The sequence below is a fragment of the Pan troglodytes genome, chromosome 13 (assembly GCF_028858775.2).
Source record: "Pan troglodytes isolate AG18354 chromosome 13, NHGRI_mPanTro3-v2.0_pri, whole genome shotgun sequence".
In the NCBI taxonomy this organism is placed as follows: Eukaryota; Metazoa; Chordata; class Mammalia; order Primates; family Hominidae; genus Pan; species Pan troglodytes.
In genome coordinates this window covers 40,090,127-40,096,557 of record NC_072411.2, presented here as the reverse complement: position 1 = coordinate 40,096,557, position 6,431 = coordinate 40,090,127, and positions in this window count along the sequence as shown.

The following is a 6,431-nucleotide window of genomic DNA, read 5'->3' as shown; positions in this document are numbered from 1 at the left end:
AGGGACCCATGTCCTTTCACTGGCTGCTCTCCTAGAGTTGCTCCTTCCAATATTTAGTTCCAGATTCAATAGCAGGTTGGCACAACAGCTGCCTGAAGCACCCATCCATATGAGCTGCCAAACCATCAGCTGAGGATTTAAAACATCACTGGATACGGAATAAGGTAGAGAAAATTAAGTTTCTCAGAAAGGAAAGGACATTGTGTACTAGATGAGATTTGCAGATCTAGGCAACAGAAGCTAGCTTAGGACAATTAAACAGAAAAGAAATTTATTACATATATTTAGCAAATCACAGAATTATTAAAAGAAAGTTGGAGGCTAAGTGTTCAGGGTAATGCCTTTAAAGCACACTGTGAAACTGATCTGGTAAGAAAACTGCACACTGACTAGAAAATACAATTTGTACCAGCACTACTTGTGCATCAAGAACTCACTGCTTCTGAAAGCACTATTGTTCCTTCATAATGCCCCTTTGACATAAGAAAAGCACCTTTGCAACTTCTGCAGCCACTGCAGACTTCACATGCTGGATACTTCACTAATCTTGGGAACAAAAACAAAATGGATTATGTGTAATTCTTTCTTCCTCACACTGTTTGCTTTCTATCATATTTTGCAAAGTGTATTCACTTGGTGGAGTCTAGGTAACATGCCTGAATTCAAGCTGCAAGGAAGCTGGCAAAGCCATTTCTATAGCTTCTTTGTTGGAGTGGTGTCTTAGTCAATCAGTGGAAAGTCTTAGTCAATCAGAAAACAAGACAAATGTCTGTATACTAATGATAACTTTGGAGGAGGAGTGAAACTCTTTAAAAACTTGACTAAATAATGATTGATATCACAAAATATCTTATAACGTGCTTCTGTTTCAAATTAATGGAGAGGTTTTGCTGTGGTCTGAATGTTAGTGTTCCCCCCAAATTCATGTACTGAAACTTAATCACCAATATGATATATTAGGAGGCAAAGCCCTTGGGGGTGATTAGATTAGGTGATGGGCTTAATGCTCTTACACAAGAGGCTCCAGAGAGCATCCTTGCCCCTTTCATCATGTGAGAACACCGCAAGAAGGTGCCATCTATGAACCAGAAAGCAAACCCTCACCAGACACTGCATCTTCTGGCTCCTTGATCTTGGACTTCCCAGTCTCCAGAACTGTGAGAAATATATTTTTGTTTTTCATAAGACACCTAGTTTGTGGCCTTTTTTTTATAGCAGTTCAAATGAACGAAGACATAAAACAGTTTTTCTTTTTTATTTTACATGAAAATTTGGAGCCAGAACTCAGAAAAAACATATGCAAGTCCAAGTATTTCCACTATGAGCTTCTGTTATTCAACATTCCCCAAACAGTGCTCTGCTTCTCTTTTCAGTGCTGAGTATATATGAAAAGCAATTTGTTTTTTGTTTGTTTGTTTGTTTTCTTGAGACAGAGTCTCGCTTTGTCACCCAGGCTGGAGTGCGGTGGCACCATCTCAGCTCAGCGCAACCTCTGCCTCCTGGGTTCAAGCAATTCCGCTTCCTCAGCCTCCCTAGTAGCTGGGACTGTAGGCTCATGCCAACATGCTTGGCTAATTTTTGTATTTTCGTAGAGGTGGAGTTTCACCATGTTGGCGGAGCTGGTCTCCAACTCCTGACCTCAAGTGGTCTGCCTGCCTCGGCCTCCCAAAGTGCTGGGATTATAGGTGTGAGCCACCATGCCCAGCCCAAAATGTAAATTATTTTGAAGATGCATCTAGTTATTAGCCTACCTGGGGGCACCCTTGGTATTAACATTTAACCATGTGTCATAGTAAAGGTTCCCTCCTTTCCTGGAATGGGCAGTATCAAGGACTCTTGTTCAATAAATGGTGTCAGATATTGTCTGATAGTCAAAGCCTTCTAAAATCTGGACTAAATTACCACTTCATCTTCTGCTACATTTTCTCCTTCACCAGATGCCACAATGACACTGGACACTGCAGGCTTTGCCCAAATATATTATTCTATTTGTCCCTCTCAGTTTTATAAATTCAGGCCTTGATGCCAAATATGCTTTCAAGTTCTGGCTGTGCAATGTCATAGATAAGATATATTGGTCAAGATTTCCTCCCTAAAGTAAAAAAATGGTAATATTATCAAGTAATTACATAGAAAATATTCGCCATTGTTATTGTCTTTGTTTTTTCCTTTACTTCTCTCACTGTTGAAGTTCTGCTTAACCTCCAAGTCAAAATAAAATACAAATGCTCCCAACAAATGAACTCCCCACTACCACCTTCCACCCTCAACACCATGATGCTTGGTTTTCCACTTATTGCACCAATAACAGTTTCACACTGTCATCATCTCCATTGCAGCCTTCCTTCTCTGTAGAAGTCAGAGTTGGTTTCATCTTTGTATTCCCCACACAAAAATAAGTTGCTTATATGGAGCAGAATTTCAGCAAATATTTGTTGGCTTGAGCTAAATAGTGATTATTATTTTGTCTCATACTCCTGCCCTTTGTTAATTAAGCATAGAGAGGTTAAAGGATTTTAATGGAATACAGAGTTATTGCACCATCTAACTTATTTATTTTTATAAAGGGTTTCTGGAACCACATTGCAAACTTCTTAGGTGTAGGCTACACTTGAGTTGAATGCAGCACCAAAAAGCACTTCCAATCTGTTCTTCCCTTGAAAGATCACTGATGGATGCTGGTGGTATTAGTCTGTTCTCATACTGCTAATAAAGACATACCTGAGACTGGGTAATTTATAAAGGAAAGAGGTTTAATTGACTCACAGTTCCACATGGCTGGGGAGGCCTCACAATCATAGCTGAAGACAAATGAGGAGCAAAGTCACTTCCTATGTGGTGGCAGGCAAGAGAGCTTGTGTAGGGGAACTCCCCTTTATAAAACCATCAGATCTCATGAGACTTATTCACTATCATGACAACAGCATGAGAAAAACCTGCCCCCATGATTCAATGACCTCCCACCAGGTCCCTCCCAGGACATGTAGGGATTATGGGAGTTACAGTTCAAGATGAGATTTGGGTGAGGACATAGCCAAACTATATTATTGGTCTAGTGAAAAACTGCAGTGCTGGACATTATCAGCCAGATTCTTCAGTGACATTTTTTGGTAATAAAATCCCATTGGCTAAAGAAACTGAAACAGAAGGATTAGAAAGGCAGCTTCTCCATCTTTGGACATGGAAATCAAAGGGGAAGAGGATGGCTAACACTTTTCTAAACTTCTTCCAAGGGATTGATCTAGTTTTATTTCAATTTGGAGAAATAAAGTGTGTCATCAAACTTGCATCCTGAACTTTGACATTTTTGACCATGTTTTTACTGTTAAGGCAGTTATGCATGTGTGCCTATATACACAGATAAGGTCTGGGGAAGACTGAAGCTGCAATGGGAAAATATATAACAGTATAAAATATAAGCATAGTGATTTAACCTGTTTGCAGATAATGTCAGCCTTACTTCAAAGCAAGTTCTAGTTGCTATTTAGTCTTCCATTGTCTTGAAGGATCTTTTGGAGGGAAGAATAACAGAATGTTTGACTTAGAAGGAACTTGGAAATTGTACAGCACTTTCATATGATGTAGAAGTATCCTAAAGCCAGTGCAGAAGTGAGACCTGATAATGGTCACATGGAGTAAACAACACCAGTGAGACTGGAATCGGATGTTTCTGTGCCACTTCGTTCTGATCAAAAGCTACCTATAGTAACTACTCAAAGATAGCATTCTTTGCTTTCTTCCTAAGCATCAGGCATGCTTTATTTCAAGCTGTTTCCTTTGCAAAATTATTACTTTGCAAATATTAGCAGCTATGTTGGAAAACAACACAATTTCAGTGTTCGCTATGATATGAAAGGAGAAGGAAAGCTTTGCAAATATTTTTCTAAATATAAGTAATCCTAACTATGGGGCTAATCATTTTCCTGTTACCTTCATCCTCAATCTTAGTCTAAAAGTATATGCTGTTGAAAAACTTGTTCTGACAAGTCCTTTTTTTTTTTTTTTTTTTTTTTTTTGGATAGCAACACTTTTCTTTGCATCTCTTCAACTTTGGGCATCTGCAGGTCCTGCTTTGGCTTTGTTCCTAATTACTATATTATTAGCTGATTTTCATCTGTTCTTGGCCATTTAGCCTACGTGGACTTGTTTTTTCTGCCCTACTAATTAGGAGTTGAGTAGTGGGGTAGCCAAAACAAGTCTGCCCAGATTCAAGAGATAACCTCATTCAGTATCAATTTTCTCATTTCAACAAACTAGGGCTTCTTACATTTTGATGCATTCCCTTTCAATCCTAATCCACTATTTAATAAACTTCCCAAATTAACAACCCTGGGTCCATGTGGCTTATCCAAGAGAGCCCTGTGAGCTCCTGTTAATCCAATCTCAGTGGCAGAGTCTGGGCTTGATCTGCTTCCTGAGAAGCTGTATCTAGTTTTAAGCTTCTGTGTTTGGCAGCTTCACTTGGAGAGAATTTACTAATAACTCAGAATGTAGTTTCCTCTGGGTGCCTCTGAGTGTGTGTAGGTTTTACATACCACAAGAGAATGAAACTATTCATAAAAGTTGAGCTTTACTGCACTAAATAGGAAACTCACGCTGGATGGAAAAGAAACTTAGACTCTTTGAATTGTTCCCATTAAATCTGAAAAGTCCTAATGAATTCTCTTCAGTGGTCTGCATTTCCAACCATTTATGGATTACAGTAGAACAGGGAAAACAGGGCCTGTGAAGAACCCCCACATGGTTGAATGCTCATCTGTTGCTGTCCTGAAACTCTAAAAGCTGTAATCTTTGAAGGTATGTTTTGAATGTGCAACCTTGAAGCATGTGGTTGAACAAAGGATGTACATGGAAAAAAGGTAAATGCTTTCCCCTGTAATGACACTGTTGTCCAGCTTTTTGAACAAGGCTCTCCCTTTTTCATCACTGTCCCGAGTAAGAATGAGGAATATATCAGAGTCCCTACTTCAGCATGGCCATTTGTACCCACATATGGCCCTGTAACCTTCTGTCCTGGCTTGCATCCTACTCACACATCACCTTAATGACTCAGGTTCTCTTTTTCTCTCCTTCACTAGCAGTTATTTAAAACTATTTATTTAGCACTCGCTCTATGCCAAACACCATACCCAGCACTTCACCCACATCGCTCATGGAATCACCATGGTGGCTCTCTGGGATCAGTGTTCTCATTATTCCCATTTTATAGGTGAGGAAATTGGAATTTAGGTTAATAACTTGTCCTGAGTCACATGGTAAGTGTTCAAATGAGGATCTGTTAGGGTTTGAATCCTGACAGATTAAAGTCAGAGCCAACGCCCTAGAAACATGAATACAGGAAAAACAACATTTTTAAAAATGCCCAACTCAAGAATATGATCTGAATATTACACTCTAATTAATCCACCCCATGATTTCATCAGTGGTCTTTTAACATTTTATTGATTTATTTTTGCTTTTTTAAAAAAGTGTCTTCAATATAGTAGTATATTAGATTGTGATCTACTAAAATCCATCTTAACGAGGCATCAATGAGGGAATGACAGCTGTGATAATAGTAATAATAATGACCATCTACTTTCTTTCATTTCATTTTCATTATTTAAAAAAGGAGTAGCTGAGTAACCTGTTTTTCTGCTTAAGGTCCTTAGGTCAAAATTGCACTTTCATTCACTTTTTATTATATTTATTTCCTGATCTCTCTTTCTGTCTCTCTTTCTCAATCTGAGACTAGGTTTAGAAAAATGTGTGTGGTACAAGTGGCAAGTTCAAAATCTGTAGGTTTCAATTTCTAGAACCTGATTCCATAAAAGGACATGTGGCCTCCATACCAATCCTGCAAATATTTCCAAAAACGCCTCTTTGTATAATTCACCATTTATGTCCAAGAACAATCCAAAAGCCTTGCTGCAAGACACTCTCTCCCTTGACTGCCATGTGGGTCATTGCAAATCCTGATCTTAGATGATATTTCAGTCTGAAAAGAGGGAGAGTGGTTCACTTTCATGTCATTCCTCATCTTCTTCTATGGCTACTAAGTCAAAATCACATTGATACACATTTTATAATGTTTTCCCCAAAATCCATGTGTTAAAGCTCTAACTCACAGTGACTTACTGTTAGAATGTGACTGCATTTGGATATAGGGCCTTTAAAGAGGTTATTAAGTTCAAATGACAGCATTAGGATGTGCCTTATTCCAATAAGACTGGTGTTTTTAGAAGAAGAGGAGATTCAGCACACAGACACACCAGAGATGTGCGTGCACAGAGGGACGACCATGTGAAAAGACAGCAAGAGGACAGCCACTTGGATGCCAAGGAGAGAGGCCTCAGAGGAAACCTACCCTGCTGCCATCTTGGTCTTGAACTTGCAGGCTCCAGAACTGTTAGAAAACAAATTTCTTGTTTTTTTGTTTGTTTGTTTGTTTG